Here is a 26,357-nt window from a genome sequence, read left to right as displayed (position 1 = left end):
TGTTACTCGGATCTCCATATACTGAGGAAAGCAGTTGACGATAATTAACCTTCAACACCATCAGCCCGCGCGAGCAAACACATGTGAGGAGGTGACTGCAGTCGCGTGTCACCAAAACGAATTAAGGGGAGAGTGTAGGTGGTAATAATGACTTACATTTACACTCACCTTTGATAACACTACATTATAACACTAAGCTAGCATTTTCAAATAGATTCACTGTGCCTTTCGTTTCGTTTCGTTTTGAGTAAGCTGACTTACATTGTGAGTAAATAATATAATTTTACAAAAACTGTAAAGCAGCAACATGCTTTTTTAAAGCACACGCTTGCTTGCTATAATCCACCAGGGGGTGCAAAGATGGCACCATTTCCGCCCTAATCTTCAGCCCATACCCTAAAACACGCGTACACAGCAGTGCCTCCTTACGACTTTCACAAATAAATAGGCAATTTCACTGCTATCCACAAATGTTTCAATAATTAAATAATCAATAATATCATCCTGTGTGAAAGGAGAATCAGATGCTGCAAAGTTTAAGACGCACATGTTGCACGTAACACATAATGCCTTTTAACGTGTGCCTCAGTCTCCCTATTTAACTGGGAATAAGGTCACTCGTGTAGATGAAGTTTCAATGTTTGACTTGTTTGTCAAATATCTAAATGTCCTATTTGGACCTACTATACAGCACAGCACACTGATTAAGTTTCTTGTACATTAATGATTCTTCAAATAGGCTATGTCTTTCATTCGCTTGCAAATATTGTTTTCTTTAACCTGGACATCCACATATGCATCAGTAATGCATAAGAAATTAAATACTCACCAGTTTTCAATCTAAATAAACAAGCACCAGTTATTTTATTTTATTATTTTTTTCCCCAAAGGCTTAGCCTATCTAATTGTCATGCAAATCATGCACTGTTCTATCAATTTGTTGCTGGGAGTAATGCAGAACAGGAAAAAAACTAAGCTAACTCACTTTTAAAATTACATGTGAGATATGGCTACTAATAAATGTTTAAACTTGAATGAAATGACATTCACAAGCAAGGCAAGTTTAGCTTATTTATAGCTGATTTGGCAGGCTGCTTCAGTCTGTTCAGTGTGTCTATGATGCGCATGTTGTGCCCACAGAATTAGAGAATTATGTAAATCCCAACAGAACATTAAACTCTCGCGATCTACAACAATTTCCCATGCAGTCAAATCCATCACATGTTGAATAAACTAAATGCAGATAGTCTAACTGCATGCCATGAAGCAATGATGCGAATTACCTTACCTGATATTAAACCTCGACGATTTTTATGTCTCAGCGTTTTCCGTTCAACAAAATCAATGGTCTTGTTTCTTCTGATAGTGTTTTATTTGGGTTGATGATGAGCTTTAATGGGCAGCCGTTTTTTTATAAGCACTGAGCGCGTGCCTCATCAATTCCCGCCCGCTGTTGAACGCGATTAATGAAAGAAAAAATAAAACCTTAGCGAGCGGTTACCCCGTCAAAAACTACTTTCGAAGGCCACTTCATCTCAATTTTTTCTCAGTATATATCCGTACGATACGAGCGATGCGGGGCAAAAGCTCGCTGTCAAGAAAAGATGAGGGGAAAATCCGCATCCCAGTGTGAAATAAATGAAACAGATATCCTCTCTCGTGTCCAAATAGGTCAAACATCGGTGGACGATTCTATTTTGGCCTCTTTCGTTCACTTTTCTTCCTTCTTCCTCTTTCCCGAGATGAGAACCTTTCAAAAAAAGGTTTCAAACGTGTGTGATAAAAGAGCCCGATAGCTCTCCTTTTCTTGCCTCCGCTTCAGAACCTGCACGGTAGCAGTTCTCACTCCTTTACGTCGCTCTCTTCTCTTGACACACTATCTCTCATTCTGCTCAATACATCTTGTAGGCTTGAGTAAGATATCTTAACCAATTCCAATGCTAAATAACCCGAAGTTAGGTTGTAAAACAGCACCACAGCAGCCTCTACAGAAGATAGCTCTGTCTTGCCTCTTACCACCATGGAAATCAGGTTCTGTATGAGCCAAACATCCCCTGTACTTCAGGTGTAGCCTACATGCACATAACGTGCTCTGGTGATATACAATAGACCTAAATACTGTTCTTTCTGCCAATGAGTAATTAGTGAATCATATCATCCCATATGCCACATGGATTTATGGACCTATGTAGGCTTCGCCTCAGCAGAATCACCACAGAAGAATTTGTCAAAATGAATCACATGAAGTTTCAGAAGAAATTCATTTTTTTCAGGAAACAGGTTGTCAGCATCTGCAAGATGTAGTAGGCTAGATGAGAGCTGTTTAATTTATTCGACTGTCCAAGAGGACATGAAAAAGGAAATTCCCACGCATTAACATGAGATCAAAGAAACTTGTCACATTATCAGCTCTCAGTGCAGGGCCGTAGCAAAGATTTCTGGGCCCCTTGACTGTATATTGCTCCGGGCCCTTTACCTATTAAAAAATACAGTTTTGAATTATTTTGTGGGCCCCCTTGGACCTTTGGACGCCTAGAATCATTACCACATTTCACCCCACAAGCTACGAACCTGTCTCAGTGCAATTGCCTCTTGAAATAGTTAAATCATGTGCACTAAACTCCAGTAATCTCATTCTCACATCATGCACAGGCAGGGTTGGGAGGGTTACTTTTGAAATGTATTCCACAACAGATTACAGAATACATGCTGTAAAATTTAATTTGTAACGTATTCCGTTAGATTACTCAAGGTCAGTACTGTTTTCTAAATACTTTGGATTACTTCTTCAGCACTGGTAGATTTTTTCACTTGTTTTGACTATAAAAACTCTGCTAGTACAGTAAGACAAAATACACGTTAAAAATACATTCTCTGAAAAACCTAAATATCTTATGCAGTGTTGTTTCTAAAACAAGATCAATCTAATTGATGTTGTTTTAAGGATTTTTAGATATTTTTATAGGAAAACAATACAAAAATGATCAAGAATACGATTTTTGCCCTAATATCAAAGGTCTTACTAGAAAAAAGAAATTATGATCCAATGTGAATTTTCTTGATAAAAAAAAAAAATATGATCGTGTCTGGTAACGTGCATGTAAAATGGCTAGAAATAGCATTTTATCTTAGCATAAAGCTGACAATTTACACAAGGTTTATTTCTATTTCTTCTACTCTAAACTTACTTCTCTGTCTGCTCATATGAATGTAACACATTATAAGAAAGTGTTTCACCGATGTTCAAATGCACTTTGGATCGTATCATTTATATGTATAAATGTTTTCCATCTGAAAGGACTAAATATTAAATGAAACAAATGACAATAAAATGCAAAGTAATCTCTTCAGTAATCTAAATAATTTTTTAATGTAACTGTATTGTAATTACCAATGATTTAAATTGTAAGTGTAGTGGAATACAGTTACTTATATTTTAAATATGTAATCCCGTTACATGTATTCCGTTACTCCCAAACCCTGTGCACAGGAGAGATTGCTATTAAATCATTGTCAATAACAACAAACAACAGATCTACAGACCTTGCAAGTTTTTGAAGACTGAAATTAACGAGGCCTCTCACTGAACCCCCACCCTTAATGATGTGTTTAAATTGAATGCAATTTCTAAACCTCGAATCAGTGCATAGTGCAGGTGTTCAATAGCTTGTGTGTCAGCATCCCTGTAGAACACCCAATGAATCAGCAAGGCTGTAGCTCTGCTAGTAAGGACAAATCTCCGTGGGACTGAGAGCTAGATTTAGGCTAAACGGATGCATAATTGTAGTTTGGAGATATGCATCTGAGAACAAGATAAAGTCTATGCAAAGACAGAGAGAGAGAGAGAGAGAGAGAGAGAGAGAGAGAGAGAGAGAGAGAGAAAACACACGATTCTATTTGGGCTTTAAAGTAATAGTTCACCCCAAAAAAATCAACCTAATGTTGCTCCAAACCCATATGACTTTCTTTCTTTCTTGGAACACAAGGTAAATGTGAATAACGACTTCAATTTTTCTCAGTGTATCACACAATGTAATCGTGCAACTAGACTTATCAGAAGACTTGGAATATACAGTAGTGTATGAGTCGCATCGATTACTTTTACTGTGACTTGTGGTGTTTTCATCCTTGACAGAACAGAGTCACTATTGACTTACAGAATTGCAAATAAACCCTGGAAAACATTTTTAAAAATTTACCTTCTGTGTTCCACAGAAGAAAAAATGTCATACATGTTTAGAGCAACATTGGGGTGCTTTTGGGTGAACTATTCCTTTAATGGAGAAAGACACATTAGTTTGTAAAAAGCCCTTTACCATCTAATACACATTTTCTTGACATTTGGTCCCAGAGTCATTTTACGTTGCTGACTAATGAGAATTGATGTCAAGCTCTCTGTGACCTTTTCTCTCAAACACGCACTAATCATGCAGCCTGTTATTCCAATAAAGGTGCAAACTTTGAACTCTCAGAGAAAGGATGGGAAATGGGGCTCTGGGAGGCTCCGGTAAACTCACAACTTGTGTCTAAAGGTGGTCGCACAACGGACGAGAAGCACCACGCCACATCGCTGCTCAGGTATCAAACACAGGGCACGTCGATGAGGTTCACATGGCAAACAGTACACACAAAAGTTAGCAAGGTTTTTCCCTTCTTAAAGAATGAACAAGGCTAGAGTAAATAATATATGTCCATTGATAATGATGTGGGTCAAATTTAATGGAAAATATTCAAGTTGTGCTCTGTGGCACGGCAGAAATTTGAGCAGCCTCAGGAGTTGTAGGTGGGCGTTCCGACAGATGCCGAGTGGCATTTGTTGGCATCCGTTCGAATTTTAGAATGCGCCATGTCATCCGCCAGTGTGCGACCCCCTTAGGCCTGCAGCCATCGTCACTACAAAACAAGATATCGTTTGACGAGATAAGTAAACATACCAATGAGAAAGCCAACATATTTACTTACAGTGCTGTGAAAAAGTATTTCATACTTTAAAAAAAGTATTTTATCTGATTTCTTCTGTTTTTGTGTATTATTCATACTAAATTGTTTTAGAGCTTTAAACGAGATATAACATAAAACAAAGGCAACCCGAGTGAACACAAAATAAAGTTTTCAAATATATATTTTGTTATTGAAACAAAAAAGTTATCCAACACCTATTTCAACCATGTGAAAAACTAACCCCCTTAAACTTAATAGCTGGTTGTGGGGGGCCTGGGTAGCTCAGTGAGTAAAGACGCTGAATATCACACCTGGAGTCGCAAGTTTGAATCCAGGGCGTGCTGAGTGATTCCAGCCAGGCTTCCTAAGCAACCAATTGGCCCGGTTGCTAGGGTGGGTAGAGTCACGTTGGGGTAACCTCCTCATGGTCACTATAATGTGGTTCTTGCTCTCAGTGGGGCATGTGGTGAGCTGTGCGTGGATGCTGCGGAGAATAGTGTGAAGCCTCCACACGTGCTACATCTCCGAGGTAATGCGCTCAACAAGCCACGTGATAAGATGCGCGGATTGACAGCCTCAGACTCGGAGGCAACTGAGATTCACTATGCCACCATGAGGACCTAGAGCGCATTGGGAATTGGGCATGCCAAATTGGGGAGAAAAGGGGAGAAGAAAAATGCTACCAAATGCTTCCGATAACTGGAGATCAGTCTCACAATGCTGCGGTTAGTTCAGCCACATTGGAGGGTTTTCGAGCATGAACTGCCCATTTACGGTCCTGCCACAGGATCTCAGTAGGGTTCAAGTCAGGACTTTGACTAGGCCACTCCAAAACTTTAATTTTGCTTCTTTTGAGCCATTCAGAGGTGAGCTTACTCCTATGCTTTGGATCATTGCCTTGCTGCATAATCTAGTTGCACTTCAGCTTCAACTCACAGACCGGTGACCGAACAGTCTCCTTTAGGATTTTCAGGGAGAGAACAGAATTCATGTTTGCCTCAGTTATTGCAAGTTTCCCTGGCCCTGAAGTAGCAAAGTATCCCCACATCATCACAATGCCACCGCCATGCTTGACCGTAGGCATGATGTTCTTTTTGTGGAATTCTGTGTTTGAATTACACCAGATGTAACAGGACCCCTGTCTTCCAAACAGTTCCACTTTCGACTCATCAAACCACAGAACATTCTCCCAAAAGGTTTGAGGATGATCAAGGTGTGTTTTGGCAAAATTCATACAAGCCTTAATGTTCTTCTGGGTTAGCAGTGGTTTTCGCCTCAACACTTTTCCATGGATGGCATTTTTGCCCAGTGTCTTTATGATAGCGGAGTCATGAACAGAGACCTTTACTGATGCAAGGGAGGTTGCAGTTCCTTGGATGTTGTCCTTGGCTTTTTTCTGACTTCCTTGATGAGTCGTCGCTGTGCTCTTGGAGGAATTTTGGAAGATCGGCCACTTCTGGGAAGGTTCACAACTGTGCCAGTTGTTCTCCATTTGGAGATAATGGCTCTCACTATGGTTCTCTGGAGTCCCAAAGCGTTTGAAATAGCTTTGTAACCCTTCCCAGACTGATGTATTTCATTCAACTTTTTCCTCATCATTTCTGGAATTTCTTTCAATGTAGGCATAGTGTGCTACTGGGTGAGACCTTTTAGCCAACTTCATGCTACTGAAAAAGTTATATTTAGGCGTTGATTTGATTGAACTGGGCTGGCAGGAATTAGGCCTGTGTGTGTCTAGTCCAGCTGAACCCAATGAATGCAGTTTCAAAAATACTTTTTCACACAGGCCTAGTTGGTATTGGATAATTTTTTTGCTTCAGTAAATAACATTATCATTTAAAAACTGTATTTTGTGTTTACTCATACTTTGTTGTATGTTAGATTTTGTTTGAATTTTTAAACAATTTAATATGAGATATACACAAAACAGAAGAAATTAGGATGGGGGCAAATACTTTTCCACAGCACTGTATACTATGGGGATATAGAGAAGATGTTACTCCCAGGCCAAGTTATTGGCTCTTCTACATCAATGAAAGACACTATTGAACAAATGGAACCGAATTTGTGGAATCTTCAACAAAAAGAAATCCGTATGGAGTTACACACACAAACACTCGGAGAATACTACAGAAGCGGAAGAATCCCCCGAGAACTACGCATCCAAAAAGAACCAACAGTCAGTCGAGGTCACCCTGACTTTTGTAAAAAATGTTGTGAAATCCTCAAATATTATTCAATTAACTAATGCTTTTAGCTGTAGATTTCTTTAAGAAATAAATGACGAATTTTACCAGCATAATTGAGGAATGCAAAACTGAATTCCGACAAGCTTACGACAAAAAGCATCTAGATGATCTTCAAAGTAAAATTGAAGAAAAACTCCACAAGTTCAGAACCGATTTACTTAACATCAAGATTCAGAAATTCAAAAGAGACACCATGGACTACAAAGATAACAATGTATGCACTTGGATGACGAAAAGATCTAAGCAACATCAATGAGGACGTAATACATCGAGATTAACCAGCGCTTCAGAATCGGATGATTCTTACAATACTTCATCTTCTACGACATCTTATCGGCCCGGAAAACCTTTATTGGGCCCACTTCATCACTCTAAACAGAACCAATACACAAGAAATCAACAAGAAGAGGCCACCAGGGAAAGGGGTCTCTTGAAGAGTTATTTTAATCTGTTAGCCAATACAACCCCAAATATACAACGATTTAAACCAAAGAGCACTTTTATACCAGTTATCAACAATCATTCGGTGAATACCTTTTGTAGATTTGTAGAAGATTATATAAAATTGTTACAGGAACCTTACAGGAACCTTGTGTCATAACACGTAGAAATCAACATTTAACAAAGACACAGAGAGAAGCCTTGAAAATACTCACAAACAATTCATATTTTATAATCCAACGAGCAGATAAAGGAGGTGGGATTGTTGTTATGAATTCTAATACATATATTGCTAAAATAAAAGGAATGTTACAAGATGAATGGCATTTAAAAAAAAAAAAAGAAAATATTTTTTTATATATATATATATATATAAAATTATATGCCCTGTCTAAAATACATAAATCCATTTAGACCAATAGTATCGGGTATTGGTTCACTAACCGAATCAATTTCAAAGTTCCTAGATTTACATATTCAGCCATTGGTTACAAAATTACCATCATATTTAAAATATAGAACTGAGTTCAAAATATATTAAAACAGATTTCAAATTTGTGTACAACGGATTGGCTAGTGACACTTGACGTTACATCTCTTTACACCAATATACCTCACGATGCAGGTCTAAAAGCATTGAATTCCTATTGCATAGATCAAGACATCAAGGTATCTTTAGAATTCATAATTGAACTCACTAAGATAGTTCTGACAAAAAAGTACTTCTTATTTGAAAAAGATTTCTACCTACAAATCCAAGGTACTGCGATGGGTACACCATTAGCACCAAACTATTCTAACCTATTCATGGGTAAATTTTAACAAGACTACATTTATTACAATAACCCTTTTAGTTTATACATTAAATATTGACACAGTATATTCATGATTGTTTTATGATATGGACTGGTTCCGAAAAAGAATTACAGGCATTTGCTGAGTTAATTAATTCCACAGTTTCTTCTATAAAGTTTACAGTGGATAGGAGCCATGAAACAATAAATATTTTGGATGTTAAGTTGACTAAGATGAATGAGTTGTTACATACAACTGTCTATTGTAAGCCAACAGATAAAAATACAATAATGACAGCAGATAGCTACCATCCAACTCCCCTTAAGAAAAGCTTACCTATCAGCCAACTTCACAGACACACATTTATAATACCAATAGTGAGTTTAATGAACACGCCAAATTACTTATCTAACGATTCCGAGATTGAGGATATCTGGAAACTTGGTTAAGTAATGCTTTAGAAAAAGTAAATAAATTAGATAGAAATACTCTCTGACTTACAAAAAACCTACCCCCAAACAGAAGAAAACATTTTCAGTGAACTGTACATTAACATACAATGATAATAGCGTTACGATTAAATCTATTATTTATAAACACTGTTAGTCAGTTCAGATGTTCTAAAAAGAAAGAAAAATACAGCATTTATATAGGGCTGTTTTCCTTGTAGAAATTGTGCTCCCTGCCAAAACGTAATAAAATGTCCATAATATATCATATGTTTACAAACAAATATTATAAGATCAAATCATTGATTTCCTGTACAGCTCAAAATGTAATTTATATGTTAAGATACCCTTGCCAAAAAATATATATCGGTAAATCGTTACGACAACTAAAACTTTAGGATTAATGAACATAAGTCAACTATTAGACATCAAGATATAACGTCTCCAGTAGCAAGACATTTTAATGAGATGGGTCATAGCATTAAACAATTGGAATGCAAAGGGATAAAGGAAGTTCAAAGATCTCATAGAGGAGGTAATTTAAATAATGAATTGTAAAAACGTGAAGCTTTTTGGATTTATACACTCAAAGCACTATGAAGAACTAGACCTATCAATTTTTCTGTGATCAAATTATAATTAAACAATCCATTGACGATATATATTCTTTGGCATAGGACATCAACAGAAATTAAGAATATGAACACTACATTGATTGACGTGTATACCTGATGTTTCAATGATTGGATCTTTCAAATTTGACTGTTCTTGTTTAGTGATTGTATAAAGTCATGTATATTTTGTGTGGCCTACTTGTATACGTGTGTGATATGAGGTGATTTTGTAAATTTGCATTCAGGTGTATCTGGTTCGGTAAATTGTATTGAGAGTTAATTGTGTGTCTTGTTAGCACCTGATGATCGTTTAATTGATTCTTGTAACAAATCTTGATTGAATATGTAAAGTCATGTAATGAATCTACAGAGATGTGGTTTGTATATAAAAAGAGGGTGAATATGATGATTGTTTTACACATTGAGGAAGGCCCGTGTGCCGAAACATCTGTGTCCTTGTCCATTTCCCCCGAAAAAGTTGTGTAATAAAAACATTAGCAGTTTACTATCGGAGTGCAGATCATCTTTTCATTGTATTACGTAAGCCTGCATGGATCTCATGAAAATGATGAGACTGTGGCGACATGCAGCCATACACACATACCCCTTAACACCATGCTGCTCATGTAATAGCAGCATGGGATAACTTGAGAAGTGATCTCAATACCGGCCAGCTGTTACAAAGACTTGAGAACCGAACGATGATCTAACTGACAAAATTAATCCATAACCAGCCCACAAATGCACACAGGACATCGCAGTCTTTGCATACGACAAGGCTGGAGCTGGTGTGCAAGTCCAGTGTAGATGAGTGAGAAACAGGCAAGTAAAAGATCATATATCCATGTTTTGAATCATGATACACTAAGCATAAAGAATAAAGAACACTTACTCTAGCTGTACATCCCAAGAAACATCCGGCTGCAAAAAAATATAAATAAACTTCAGCAACTTTCCTTGCTTTCAGCTCCCACGTTGGGAGGAGTTATCATCCCTATGCCCTATTCCCTTCCAAGACAATTATCCTCCATTGGGAGGGCTTCAGATGGCTGAAAGGTGATAATGGCCAGTCAGAACTCACTTTTGAAGCGATTCTTATCGGAAATTATTTTTGGAACAACCCTAAAGCATGGATTGTGCTCGCTTTGAAGTGCCCTGCAAAGGAATGAACAGCCAGATGCGCTGAAGAGTTGTAGTGGGATGGTGCATTCTCTTTTCTAGAAAGCATTTGATTGGACAAGGTTTCTCAACGTCTATGTGACATCATAGATGTTCCCTGGTCCATTTAGCAAGTAGAGAGAGACTGCAGATTTTAAATGCTTATGGGCTCTATTTTCACCAGTGCGCAAAAGCTCAGCACTACGCTCCACGACCGTGTGCAATGTCTTATTAAAGTTTTATGAAAGCTAATTCTAAGTGCAATTTTTGTGCCAGCGCAAAGGAGCATGGGTGTGAGGGTGTACTGTATGTAAATGAAGTGCCACAAAGTGCAATTTGCTATTTTCCTGATAAATATGTAAGATGATTCAATACCACCTCTTATCTCAGTGCAAAGTCCAACTTTGGTTCCAGCATTTGGAGTTTGGAGAATTCACCAGCAGGTGATAAAGTTAATGTCCAAATTCTGAAAGTAAAGAACATCAAATTATGTCCCTTCAATCGCTGTTGAAGCCATTTGTTGAAACAAAACAAAAAAAACAAAAAAAGAGATTTGTGTTAAACTTTCTAGTCAAGTCATTTTTATTAGTATAGCACTTTTCACAACACACATCATTTCAAAGCAGCTTTACAGGAAATCATGCATTAACAAAAAAAATGAAACTGTAATATCTATAAAGTTTTAGAGTGATCATTGCATAGTTTAATTAAATATGATTGTAAATTGTGTCTAAAAATTTAATAATTATATAATAATTGTATTTAGAACCCATGTGAGTAAGATGAAGGCGACTGTGGCAAGGAACACAAAACTCCATAAGATGTTGGTTTATGGAGAAAAATAACCTTGGGAGAAACCAGGCTCACTGTGGGGGCTGGCTAAACAACATGAATATAATGCCAATATTAGTTATTTGTGTGCAGTGCAAGTCATGGTTTAAAATTTGTGAATTAAGTAAGCAGTAAGGTCCAGTGTTTAAAAAAAAAAAAAAAGAAGATTTTTTATGAACTTTAAGATTAATGACTAATGTCTTTGAAGTTCATCCTGGATTAACTGCAGAAGTTCACATAGTTGCATTGTCCTTTGTTAGTTGGCTGATGAAGGCTTTTGTTGGCAATTTATTGATAGTCTAAGTTTTCCATTTTAAGAGTGTAGTCCATCAAAGTTGTAATGAAGCCCACCTGCCCACATCGCTCGAAAACCTTTTTATTAAAGGATCAAAATGAACACTAACTAAATCAGACAGATTTGCTGGGAATAAAATCCCCAAATACTTAATGCCCTGTTTGGGCCACTGGAAGGTGCCCGGCTGGAAAGCCGTTACTGGACAGTACGTTGTCAGAGCCAAAGCTTCGGATTTAGACCAATTGACTTTGTATCCTGAGAACTTGGAAAAGGAATTAATAATTCTGTGGAGGCAAGGCATAGATCTAGTAGGTTCAGAGACAAATAATAAAATATCATCTGCGTAAAGCAGAAGCTTATGCGCCACACCTCCCGCCACCACCCCTGGAAAATCATCCTCCTTTCTTATCGCGGCTGCTAATGGTTCCAGGGCAAGACAGAACAATAATGGGGAAAGAGGGCAACCCTGCCGAGTGCCCCTATCCAGAGTAAAATAGTCTGAAATTAATCCATTTGTTTGTACCACTGCTACTGGGTGTCTATAAAGTAACTTAATCCAACCAATAAATGTACTTCTGAACCCATACATTTCCAAAATCTTAAAAAGATAATCCCATTCTACCATATCAGTGGTAATAAGTGCACTGTAAGTCGCTTTGGATAAAAGCGTCTGCCAAATGCATAAATGTAAAATATCAAATGCCTTTTCGGCGTCAAGTGAGATGGCAGCGACTGGAGACTGATCATTCGCTACTGACCACATGATATTGATGAGACGCCTGATGTTATCAGAAGAGCTGCGCCCCCGAATAAACCTCACCTGATCTATATGTATAAGAGGTGTCATAACTTTACTTAATCGGTTAGCCAAAATTTTTAATCGGTTAGCCAAAATTTCCCTGATCCAACAATCTAGTTGGATCAGGGAGATTGGATGGTAACTTTTACACTCGCTTGGATCTTTGTCCTTTTTAAGAATCAGACTGATCTGGGATTGTGTCATGGTTGGAGGAAGCTTTCCATTCTTTAATGATTCAGTATAAAATTCTAACAAAAGTGGATCCAGTTCTGTAGCATAGGATCTAAACAATTCTGCGGCAAAAACATCTGGCCTCGGAGCCTTGCCAGTAGGTAGGGACTTAATTAACTCGTCAAGCTTCTCCAAGGTTATCTCAGAATCAAGAGAGTTTTTTTGCTCAGTCTTCAGTTTAGGAAGATCTAATGGTTCCACAAAGTTTCTAATATCTTCATCAGTAGACGAAGACGTGGAACTATAAAGATCAAGATAGAACTCTTTAAAGGCATTATTAATATCAATGGCTGAGGTAAAAATTTCACCATCAGCAGATTTCACTGAGGGAATGATAGAAAGAGACTCTCTCTGCTTTATATATCTAGCCAAAAGCTTCCCTGCTTTGTCCCCCGACTCAAAGTATGACTGTCTTGCCCTGAATAACCAAAACTCCACTTTCTGCAACAAAATAGTATTGTATCTATATTTCAATTGGGTCAATTCTCTGGGGCCATCAGATGACATTCGGCGCTTCAGCTCTGCCTCTGCACTTTTAATATTTCCTTCCAACTCCACGAGTTCTCGTGCTTTGCATTTTTTGATGAATGAGGCATACTGTATGATCCGACCCCTAAGAACTGCCTTAAGTGCCTCCCAAGCCACGCCCAGAGAGGATACTGAGGACCAGTTGGTCTCCATATAAACACTGATTTCAGTCTTTAACATTTGTTGGAAATTAGGATTTTGCAAAAGGGATACATTAAGGCGGCAACTATATTTCTTTTTCTCTATATGTGGCAACACCTCTAAACTCACCAGGGTGTGATCCGAGACTAAAATGTTTCCAATTGAGCAATCAACAACAGATGAAATGAGGGATTTGGATATTAAAAAAAGAAAATCTATTCTAGAATAAATCTTATGGACTGATGAAAAAAATTTATAGTCTCCAAATATCTGTAAGACCAAGATTTTTACACATCCTGTGAAGTGTCAGTGTTGCTCTAGGGGGCTTACACACTTTTGCTTCGCTATGATCAAGGACTGAGTCCATCAGAAGATTAAAGTCTCCTCCCAATATTATATCATGAGGGGTGCCAGCGACTTGCAACATCCCTACAAGTTCTATAAAAAAGCCCTGATCATCAGTGTTAGGTGTGTAAATATTAGCCAAAATCAGACTTTGCCCCTGAATTTCTGCTAAAACAATAATGACTCTCCCTAATTTATCTTTAGTCTGTTTGAGACATTTGAATTGTAAATGTTTATTTACCAATATAATGACTCCCTTGCTCTTACTTGAGCCAGCACTAAAGAAAACATGTCCACCCCATATCTTCCCAAATTTTTCAGCTTCCTGCGGAGAAAGATGCGTTTCTTGAAGAAACACTATATCATATTTCTTACGCTTAAGAAAATAAATAACCTTCCTTCTTTTTATGGGGGTGCCCCAACCCATTCACATTCCACGTGGAGAGAGATAGTACATTCATATTAACATTTGACATTTTGATATAATAGAAAAAATCAATTGTGTGCCAAAAACAAAATTATGAAGACCACATTTCAACATTAATGCAACAATAAAACCCCGAACTTCCCCCCGAACAAAACAAATAGAAAAAAGAAAAATGTGCGCATTAACCCCACGCACGAAAGTGCCAACCGGCGTCAATCCCTTTAAACTCAAAGAGTCCATGTAAGCCTACGAGAGCCCCCGTGACAACTTTGCCATCGGATTACTCAGTTTTGCCTCACAAATTTGTAAGGCAATATTACATAAAATCAAATATTTTGTATAACAAACCCTAGCCAGTAGGCAGAATAAACACAAAGAACGTGTAGACTCATTCACAGAGTCTCGAAGGTGCATTCCTTCACAAAACATATTCTGGCCGATATAAAGCCGTTCATTTTCCTCGGACAGACAAACGAATCTTCAGTGAGCCAGATGATGAGTGCAGCATATGACGTAATCATTCCAATGTCTCACGAAAATACTCCACAAATCATACTCCAGCCAACAGGAGGCATAAGCACAAGGAACTGACAGATTCATCCATAACTGTCCTGAAGTAGTATTATTTAACAAAACAAGCTCCAACTGCTAGGCAGAACCAGCACAAAAGGAAACGAAACACGCATCCCGGTTCCTTGGATGGTCAAGAGTCAATTCACTTGGAGGCCGCATAAAAGTATATCCCATGATTTACACAGTCCGCTAACTTTATAAAAGACATCCTTTGTGTGGGCATGTAGATATTTTGCGGTCATCTGTAGTGTCTATTCTCAATCTGCCCGGGAACTTCATTGTAAAAGTGATGTTCCGTCAATGCAAAAGTTTCTTTAAGGAAAAGTGTTAATCCACAAAACAAATTTTTGTGGATTAACAACACAAAAAGAAACAAAAATGACGGCCAGCTTCCTCCGAAAGCCAGAGTATGTATAGTGAGTCAATCCACTCACAAGAAAAACACCCAATGGTTACTCACCCATTGTTTCAATAAAAGACATTGCCTGATTGGGACATGTAAATACTTTGCTGCAGTCCTTGGTGTTTATTCTCAGTCTGGCTGGAAACAACAGAGCAAAAGTGATCTTCTGCTGATGTAAGAGTTTCTTGCATTCCTTAAACCGATCGCGTTTCTCTCTTGTCGAGTTCACAATGTCCAGGAACAAGAAAACATTGTAATTCCTCCAAGAAAGCTTTCCTTTGCTCCTCGCCTGGCGCAACACAAGTTCTTTATCGGATGATCTCAAAAAATGTGGCCAGAATCGATCAGAGCCTTTCTCCCTCAGCAGATCTGTGAGCTGGGACTCTGTGAGCTCGCTCGATTTCCAGCTTGTGGCCTATTATGTCGAGCAGACTCGGGAAAAGCTCATCTAGGAATTTCACCATATCTCTGCCCTCCTCATGCTCAGGAATTCCAACAATTCGAATGTTATTCCTGCGGCTTCTATTCTCAAGATCTTCAAGCTTTTCAGAACACGTTCCAAATCAACTTTGGTCGCGGGCAGATTAGCGGCTAATTCCCTCTCCGAAGACTCCAGACAATCGATTTGTTTCTCAACATCTGTCACTCTTGTGACTAACTCAGAGAATTTTTTTTCCATCACCGTAATCGATCGACGTATTACAGCGAGATCCTCCAAGTCTGCAAGTACCTTCGTCAACATCACCGACATGTTGAACAGTTGATGCCGGATTCCTTCTCCCTCCATGCCATCCGAATCGAGTCCCTGGTCCACAGGCCTGTCTGGGCTTTCATCTTGAACCCATAAGTGTCTTTTAATATCTCCAGAGCCCGAGGATTTTGACTTCTTTGCCATGTTTACCTCAAACAGCAAATGTGTAACTGGGTGTATCGAATTTCACCGGATTATATCATGAAAATAATTACAAAAATTTGCAAAGTGCGCAGGGCTGTCTGTTACACGTCTGCCCTTCGCATGGCATCACGTGGCTCCCCGCATGCCCACTTTCTTAAGCTCAGTCAGTTCAGTATATAAAGACTCTGGCATGTACTCTCCTTGAACAGTAAAAGAACAGAGAGAGCAGACATTTAATCTCAGTAGGCATTCAGTTCTAATGAAGCTTTTAACATTGTATCTATTGTGTATGCATGATCGAACCCAATGATTTAACATTCACACTGCTCTTATGTAATGGGAGAATGGTGAGCCAAGTTTGAAAGTTATGATCCAGAAGAAGTCTTTATTTCAAATACAGCCTCTTTGTTTTGTAACAACTCAGATGAAAACTGAACTGCCATATTTTCCATGTCTGTTTCTTGTAAGAGATAGGATATATCTCAGCTTCATACACTACGCTTATCCTGTGATGAACAAGGATGCAAGGCTCAAGATACTGTATAAATGGCAAAATATGTACATTTGTGGCATCAGTCTAATTTGTTCTGCAGATTTCCCTGGCACTGAACCCAAAGCAACGGAGTGTGATCATTAAATCTATTTTTTAAATCACTGTGTTTCCATTACAGGCTACATAAATTTAATGCTGGGAGAAATTAAGACAGGCCATGTGGTTAACAGATGTAGAGTGCGTCTGTTCCTGGACAGATGAATGAGATCTCCTGTGTTATCATCTATGGAGCAAAGATATTTATTTTTATCATCAAATAAACTGACTTATTACAATAAGGAGTTAGGGGTCACCATGAAATTTCATCCATCAAAAACAACAAAAGACAATCCACTGACAGGCTTTTATACTTTTTTCTGCTCTTCAAAGCACCTTGATTTATGAACTCAGCGATGAGTGGCCAAGGAGATTATTTGCCTGTAGAAAGGTTGTTAGATTGAGGCAGCATAATTTAATGCCAGAACCAAGGGCATTTGCACTCTATTATCACACAATAATTTCAAATAGAGACTGCAAACCATAGTGCAACAGGTGATACATTATTACTGAGAGGATGGTGTTTGGAATGGTGCAGGCATCAATCAAGAGCGTTGTTTAAAGAAATTATGCATTGGGGAAAAATGCAGAAAAATGAAGCTGCAAAGTGATAGCCATAAATGATCTCCACATTTTGACAATATTCTACCATGCATTAGACAAAATGTGCAAGGGACATAAATATGCTTTAGATGAGAAATGAATCAGACAAAAGAGAGGTTGACACTTCTGTTAATGAAACGGATCTCTTGAGTTTGAAATCAGTCATAGTCATGCTTGTCAGAGGGCAACTGTTTGAGACTGCATTATAATGTTTGCTCTCATAAAAGGCTTTGCCTGAACTACTTTTTCAGCCCATCTAAGGTGAAGTGAGGACAAATTGCTTATCTATGTCTCTCTCCGTAGAACACTGCTCTCATTGAGGGATGGATCCAGGCTGGGGAGATGGTATTTAGGGTTAAGGCCCCGGCACACTTCATACAAAATCGAAGAACGAGCATATTAGTGCATTAGCGCTGTTAAAACAGCTTTATTTACTGATCTTTTGTGAATTCTTGAAGTCATTGATAACATATTTTAATGTCACATTAGTTAAGGTTTTACATTCTTGTACATCTTCATATATAAATGCTCCTCTAGACACCTCCCCCAGCGGCATGGCCGGTGTCTAAATAGTCGATGTCTAAACTGTATGCCTTTGATCAGCTGTTTTGAACTTATTTTTGGCCTTAAGCGAAGAATGAAGAAGCACTTTGCTGTGAATATACCAGGGCCTTTAGTGTACAGCCCACTGCGTCTACACAACCTTATGGAATGTCATAGTCAGGGTTGGGAGGGTTACTTTTGAAATGTATTCCACTACAGATTACTGAATACATGCTGTAAAATGTAATTTGTAATGTATTCCGTTAGATTACTCAAGGTCAGTAACGTATTCTAAATACTTTGGATTACTTCTTCAGCACTGGTAGATTTTTTCACTTGTTTTGACTATAAAAACTCTGCCAGTACAGTAAGACAAAATACACATGTTAAAAATACATTCTCTGAAAAACCGAAATATCTTATGCAGTGTTGTTTCTAAAACAAGATAAATCAAATTGATCTTGTTTTAAGGATTTTTAGATATTTTTACAGGAAAACAGTACAAAAATTCTTATCAAGAATATGAAAAAAAGAAATTATGATCCAACGTGAATTTTCTTGATAATAAATATGATCGTGTCTGGTAACGTGCATGTAAAATGGCTAGAAATAGCATTTTAGCTTAGCGTAAAGCTGACAATTTACACAAGGTTTATTTATATTTTTTCTGCTCCAAACTTACTTTAAACTTACTTCTCTGTCTGCTCGTATGAATGTAACACATCTTAAGAAAGTGTTTCACTGCTGTTCAAATGCACTTTGGATCGCATCATTTATATGTATAAATGTTTTCCATCTGAAAGGACTAAATATTAAATGAAACAAATGACAATAAAATGCAAAGTAATCTCTTCAGTAATAAAAATACTTTTTGAATGTAACTGTATTCTAATTACCAATGATTTAAACTGTAACTGTATTGGAATACAGTTACTTATATTTTGTATTTTAAATATGCAGTCCCGTTACATGTATTCCATTACTCCCCAACCCTGGTCATAGTATTGTTAAGGGTTGACATCAGTGCATGGTGAAGCATATGTTCAGTGCAACAATGTCTCCAGGGTGGTCACATCACATAGTGTTACTATGACTGCAAACATTGCCACATGTCCTCAAAGAAAAACAAGTTCACACATAAGAATGTGAACATGCAGTAAGAATTCAGAGCACTCTCAGTTCTTTGTAGCATATTGCTTTTAGTCTTATTTCTTCTTTTTGCTTTTCAGGTAATTTTTTATTATTATTTTTTTTTTAATTATTATTAAAAATTTGAATGGGGAAAGATTGCCCATCTGTTTAAATAAATGTTTCTTATTTGCAGCTTTTCCATGCATTTTAAGTCTTGAGGCATTATTTTTTAACATCCCCAGATTAAATAAAAAACATTTTTACAAATAAACCTGAATAACAAGTCTTTAAAACTTTATCATATTAATTTAACAGATATATTTTGTGTATCCTGGTGGACCTTCTATTGGTCATGGGCGTATATGCATTTCATATTCTGCATAGCCTATATTTGTGGTCCTGGTTTACCCCAGAATTAAATTTTGTCACAGGAGACAGTAATTGCATTCAACTAATAAGTGATGAGTATGATTTGGAATTTCCCCTCTAAGTTTAAATTTTTAATCCATTTACGGTTAGGTTTAGGGTTTGGGCATATGGTTGATAAAATATGCATTCCTCTTCACTCTATTACAAAATTTATGAGTAAAAACAACTCAATTTATAACTTACTTTTGGCACCCCTCTGTGGAAATTTCACCTGAAAACTGGAGCTCACAAGTGCCCATCCGCTCAACAACACTTCCCACTTTGCCCACTGGGGGCAGTGCTTTGAATTTTAGTAAGCACATACCAATTTTAGCTGAAGAAGAAGTTTCGACCTATTGTCGCCAATTTCACAGTGAGATCAGTCTGATTATTTTTTTCCCTGGAACACAAAAGGACAATTTTGAAGAATCTTCACACAGCTCACTGGAGGGGAAGATTATCAGTGAATAATTACTTACTTAAGCTATACTGTGGTATCAGAAAATTTGGATGATAACAGCATGAAAAAATATAACAGCACACATGTTTGGAACGACATGAGGGTGAGTAAATAATGATTTTGTGGTTGTAGCTGATCTAGTCCATTAACACAATTTATCATTTTAAAATCCATCCCACAGACATTCATTTCCTCTACAATCAGTGACAAAAATGTGAAAAAGTGAGTGGGATTTCATGTGGGCCTCGCTGGTTCAGTGGCATCAGAAGTTTAGTAACCTGAGCAGGTTTGGAAAATTCATTAGTTATGAATCAGCCGATCTCCTGGGCTTGATTGCACTGCTGTGCTGTTGTGTTTGTGTCAGCCAGAAGTATAGATTCTTCTCCTCTTTTAGACAGACAGCTGGGTAATGGCTCTGGCATTTTCCCAGCATCCAGCAACAGAAAGTCTTGTGCTCTGAAGCCATAAAACTGAGACTCATGTTAATTAAACAAAACTGCCATTCACTCAAAGATATGCGACAAGGTAGAACAATTATGCAATCAGATGACATTAGTCAATCTGAGTTTGAGGAACTGTGTTTGTGTTGAATAGAGGAAAAAAAAAATCTGATTCTGTTCATTGAAAATGTCATTAGTGACCTATCTGGCCTTTAATAACAAATTCACCCATCTGTGTTTAAATACTTTCTATCCATATCCCAGATTAATGTGCAGACAACTTTAAACAAATCGTTCACCCCAAAATTAAAATTCTGTAATTACTTACTCTCATGTCATTCCAAACCAGTATATCTTTTTTTCTTCTGTAGATCACAAAAGGAAATGTTTAAAAAATCTTTACACAACTTTTCTGCCATAAGTTTTATACTTCATGTGATAAACAGAACAAAATTTACATTGTAATTAACTCCAATGAAATTATTTATCTGTCAACATATCTAAAACTATGGTTTGCATCTCAAAAGGTCATATTATTTCTTTTTTATGCATTTTATTTTTTTCCCCGTACTGCTACACAGCATTTTCTGTTTATCGTGTATGCAGGTTTACTCAAGGTCTACTCGATCAGCTTTGGATGTCAGTCAAAAGCTTAGGCTTTATTAGGGGCTATTCAGAGTAAACAGTCACTTTTCCTCTCAACACTTTGGGTGGAGAAGCCATCCATTTATTCCTTCTTAAAGGAACTGAAATGAAACCATTTCAGATCAGCCATTACCAAAATAAGACCTTCAATACATGATGCAGACCATGCTCAGATTGAACTTCAGTTTCAGTCCACCATAAGCCTTGAAAGCTTTCGGTAATCTTCACGAAAGCCCACAACAGGTGGAGTAAATGAACCTATTCATTCTTCACTAAGTGTGTTCTTGTATCTCTCTGATATGTTTACAGTAAAAGAACAGCCGCCTATCAGCACTTTCACAAACAATTGTACGTAAAAGACACATTGAACTTTTCAGCGGTGTTGAGAGGCCTCTGACTTCCAAGCAGCTGAACGGCATCGCGAACAAACAGGTGCCCTTTTCCTGCAGAAGCGAGGAGGCTATCAGATACATAAAAGTGGACAGGGGGATGTGTGAGTGCCTCTTTAGAATGGCTCTGTATTGAGTTTGACAGACAACACAACAAAAGTCATTTTAATTCAAGTCAGGCTTTTGTTATCCACCTGCTCCTTGTGGTGAGGATTCTCTCCTCATGCTGACATTAGCATGAGAGTGTATTGATCAGAATGCTGTTTCAGATAGATTAAATCACCTGACCTTTTTGTCACCTTCAAAACATTTGTGGTTTCCAAACAGGGATTCACCCAACCTCCGCTCCGGTTATCTCACGTCTGGGTGTGCAAGCTTTTCAAACGGCTAAAGTGTGGCAGGAACATACAGTATCTAGCATTTGATAGCAATGCCGTGGTCAAATCAAAAACCTCATTCACTGTCTTTGGAAAGAGGCTAGGCTGTGAGAACCAAATCCATGATTGGTGGTAGTTTCTCTTAAAGTTCCCCAAACCCCAGACGCGTTGCCATACGTTTGGCTGTCGGCATAAAGTCTGTTCCACATTGTGGTTCAATACAAGTTAAGCTCAACTGACATAATGTTGATTACCACTAAAAAGTCGTTCCTCCTTTTCTTTAAAAAAAAAAAAAAAAAATTAAAAAAATAAATAAAAATAGAAGAGAATGAAGCCAATCCATAAACGTTAAAATACTCATTTTTAAAAAATATAGCCACAAGACGTAAACAATGTGTGTTAACACGATTTTTAATGTGATAAAATAGCTAAATTGCTTTGTGTGTGTGTGTGTAAAGTTTATACAATTTTGTTGCCATGATAATGTAACACAGTAAACCCTAAATCAACTTCACAGCTCAAATTAGGGCTGGCTACTGATACAGATTTCCCGAAAGATTGTTACAGATTTTCTCTCCCAGCCTTAGGAAAATATTAATTTTACTAATTATATTTGATTAGTATTTCATCATTTTGCTCACATTTTGGCTTTTTAAAAATGAACAAATCAATGTATTCAGTAAATAAGATATTATATTTCATAAATTATTTTTGTTACATGTTTATTGTTTAATTGCATAATTTGTACTATTTAAAAGTATTTACATTGATTTGTTGAACAAGTGATAAACCGGTACTGTCTCTTTAAGAAAACCAGCATTTCTGTAAAGAGCGTCTGTAAATGAGCGCATGTTAATGAGAGATACTCTAATGACTTTATCTCATCTGTGCCATGCATTATTAGAAATGTTTATTTTTTGTTGTTTTTGGTCAACAACTGACTGTATAAAACAGAAAGGGTATTAAAAGAGACATTATTCAATGACAAATGGACGGCATGGATCTCGTCTTTTGACACACATTACAGGGTACAACTTTTACTCTCAACACGCAGTGAAAGGATCTCGCTGCTGTATACTCCACCACTATACTACACAATCACTGGTGAGTGAAATCTAAACATTTACCAGCAAGTTGCCAAATACATATATTTTAGTTGCATAGCATGAAATTTGGTTGCAAATGCGAGTGATTTCCTCTCATTGTAGTAAAGGGTTGCGCATAGAGTAAAAGACTGAATTTGGGATTTACGAATCTCGAAATTGTTCAAATGAAGATTGCGATGCATCGGAAAATCACTATTTTTACTTAACCCTAGCTCAAATAACACACAAGTTTTAATGAAAGAATTAATTTAAAGTGCTTTAAACTTCACATTTTTTTGCCTTTCAACCCTGCAAAATTTGGCTCCTTTCACTTTCATTGTTAATGTCTCAATTTAACCTTGATTTTTCCTTTTTCTTTTTTTTTTTTTTTTATGACTGAAATATACTGGGGGACTGGCCATTCCTGGCATCCCTGTGTCTCAGAAGAATGATTCACACAAAAGGCCAAGGATGATGTGTAGGGTAGCTCACCATGGTAATGAGACAGTGATTAAACCCCCTCCTGCTTTAAACTCAGTCTCTTCCAACAGCTCGATATGTACATCAGTGTTGTTGGCACCCTACAGGAGAAAGGCCTCTTGAAATTTATGGGGCACCATCCATAAGAACTTGAGCTGATCAGATCTACCCCTGTGGACAGGACACGAAGAATCGAACACAATGAGAGTGGGAGGAGAGGGGCTGTGAAGCATATCGCAAAGAGAATTGCCAGGCTTTGCTCAGTTGTCAGAGCAGATCGACTGGCATGCCTGTCCATAAATGCACATTTGCCATAGTTCAGCATTAACATATGCAGTCTTCCCCTCACAATCATTTCAGAGACAAATATTTTATTTGCATATCAGTGTTGTAGTATTTCCCATCATAAACATTATATTCTTGAACTGTGAGGTAAAACTTGAAGGAATATTTCACCCAGAAATTATAATTCTGTCATAATTTACTCTCTCATTCCAAATACAAAATGAGAGATGCTCGTTCACAGAGGTAACAGTCAAACAGATTGTCTCGTCCCAAACTCTCTCCATTGGTCAAGCCAATGTTGACGTTTTGGGCCGCTCAAACAAACCAAGCAACGAGTTTACAATTTTGGGGGGAAAACAACCTACAAATGGCTTACTTATTATTGTCTCTACATATTAAGCTGAGATAGAAGAAAAAATTGCCTCTTAAATATGATGCAATTGTCAGGTTGGGTGAGAACAATCATTCTTGCATGACTTATTAAATTCATTCAATCCACTGTACCTTGAACATCATTCACATTAACTCGTGTTCCCCTTTGAATGGTTTGAATAATAATTTAGAAGGGTGTGTTAATTTGTTCTATATTAAGCCAGGTTTGTTCACCTCTGTAATTAAAAGCAGCTGAGCGCTGATCCAGTGAGAGTAAATGCTCAGGGGAAACGTTCTGTTTAGTCAATGTGAGCGGAGAGGTACATTACTCACCAATGGGTGGAAGTGAGGTCATGATCAAAGACCAGCATCCTACAGGGGACTTGTAACCTCTCCTTGCTACTCTCTTTGCATCCATATTACGTGATAATAAGCTTGAGAGGTTTATAATAGCTAATTGTCTTTACTGTACTGAGGGAAATCCGTGTTGGTCAAACTATGATGTCTCAAGACAATAAAATTGCCTACTCATATTAAGCTGTTTTTGGTCTGCTGCCCAGGTGGGACCTTGAATTGTTATTTTAAAATCTGTTTTTTTTTAGTGCTTAGAAATTTTCAAACAGTCAAGTTTAGCTTGTTGAGCTAAACTTGCTGAATCCAAGGCTTCATACTCCAACATGAGGTAAACAGTGATTTTTTTGCGTTTATTAGAAGTGCTGAAGCAACCCTACACCGTTTCCTACCCCTTAAACTAACCACAACTACAAAGATTAATAAAAAATGAAAAGTTTGTACAATTAATAAACATACCACAACTTAAAAGTTCTACTAAATACAATCATACTGCCGAATCACTAGGTAGAGACGGTGAGGAGAAATGTGATGAGAAAGAGGAGAAGCAGCTAGCGGTCTGCTAAGCTAATAGGCTAATTGGTTAGCTTGTGAGCTAACTGAAAAAAAAAAAAAAAAAAGAGAAACTTTTAATTTCACCATTTATATCTTCGGTTTAATAATATAATGTGTGACATAATTTAAAAGTTATTATTTATTATAATTACACAGTTAAGACAACATGAATCATGCAGAGATTGCATAGGATTTAAAAGTTATTTTAGCCAATAGAAACTTTATGATCCTTTATGATCCAAAGGGACGTTCCTAGTAATGGGCATGTCATGTAGTGGGTGTTCCTTTGTTGTCTTGGGGGATGCAGACAGATAAACTTAGGGTGCTCCTCATTTCTTAAATTGTGCATCCTCGTTTCATCGCTCCTCTGCCCTCAAGCCCGTGACCCGGAAACCTTTCAAAGTCTTCCATCATGAAGGATGTATCAATTCTCCAAATGCACAGCGAGGAGGTGAGGATGGAGGATGGGGGAAGCTTCCCGAGGACACTTGAGCAAGGAAGCACTGGAGCATCCGATGCGGAAGACTTTTTTGCAGAAGCACCTGACGCACGCATAAATTCTCCTCCCTGACACAACAGTTTTAATTCATATTTTCCCTTTGCAGCTTAAATAAAAAACAGTGCATCTTGAATTATTAGGTTTTATTATGAAAATATAAATTAATTTTCAACAACATAATGGCAAGTGCTCTGAGGTAATGCAGCTGAGCTTAGACGGCACTCTGAAGTGGCGCATGAGTGAGCAGGACATTTAATTTCACAAATACGTCTTGCTTTGATTCCTCGGTCCTCGTTTCCTTTCCTTGGATCCTTGAGGGTGGAGATAGGAAGCGAGGAACAGAAGCAAGGAAAGGAAACAAGGATGCACAATTTAAGAAATTAGAAGCACCCTTGGACACTTGTGAGCTCCATTTTCCAGGTGAAATGTTCTCAGAGGGGCACCAAAACAAGTTGTGAAGTGAGCTGTTTTCAGCTGTACAGGCTACATATAATACAGAGAAAAGTAATGCATATTTTATAAACTGTACCCCCCAACCCAAACACTAAACCTAACCATCAGTGGAGTAAAAATGTAATTGTAAGGGTGAAAATGCAACCTCTGAATTGCGCTTGGCACTGATTATGCAAATGCAATTATTTCTTGGGTTTCAATGTGGGATCCGAACCCAGATCTCCCATGCTGCTGATGCAATACACCTCCGGTCGCACCACAAGGGAAGGTAAAATGCTTGAGCCGATGCAAAAATGTCTGATGGGAGATGCCGCTTGTCAGTGAGTCAGCATAATGTGGCCGATTCCTAGAGTACATAAACTCTTGGAAACATGCCTACTTCAAGTGCCATCATATTGCTGCTCACTGTCAATTCAGCAACAGTAGCTCGAAAGTTTTGCTGCTGAAATTGGTCTGTGCTTACAGAAATTCAAAGCAATGCTCCCAGTGGTCGAAGCTGGAAGTGTTGAACGTATGGGCACGTGTGATCTCCAGTTTCCAGGGAATGTCGACAGAGTGCCGCCAAAAGAGAGTTGTA

General features: G+C 37.8%; 1 protein-coding gene across 2 annotated transcripts in view; it reads right to left on the bottom strand.

The window, feature by feature from the left end:
- LOC127421978 (glutamate receptor ionotropic, kainate 4-like) overlaps window positions 1–1,945 on the bottom strand; it is a 620,965-nt gene extending 619,020 nt beyond the window's left edge. For both annotated transcript variants that reach the window (XM_051665249.1, XM_051665250.1), the window contains exon 1: window positions 1,289–1,945. The gene's annotated coding sequence lies outside the window, so the exon portion shown is untranslated. The remainder of the gene's footprint in view (window positions 1–1,288) is intronic.
- Window positions 1,946–26,357: the final 24,412 nt, after the last annotated feature.

Source organism: Myxocyprinus asiaticus, chromosome 31 (genome assembly GCF_019703515.2).
Source record: "Myxocyprinus asiaticus isolate MX2 ecotype Aquarium Trade chromosome 31, UBuf_Myxa_2, whole genome shotgun sequence".
Taxonomy (NCBI): Eukaryota; Metazoa; Chordata; class Actinopteri; order Cypriniformes; family Catostomidae; genus Myxocyprinus; species Myxocyprinus asiaticus.
Note: the sequence above shows the minus strand (reverse complement) of the source record. Positions and strands in the feature narration are given on the sequence as shown.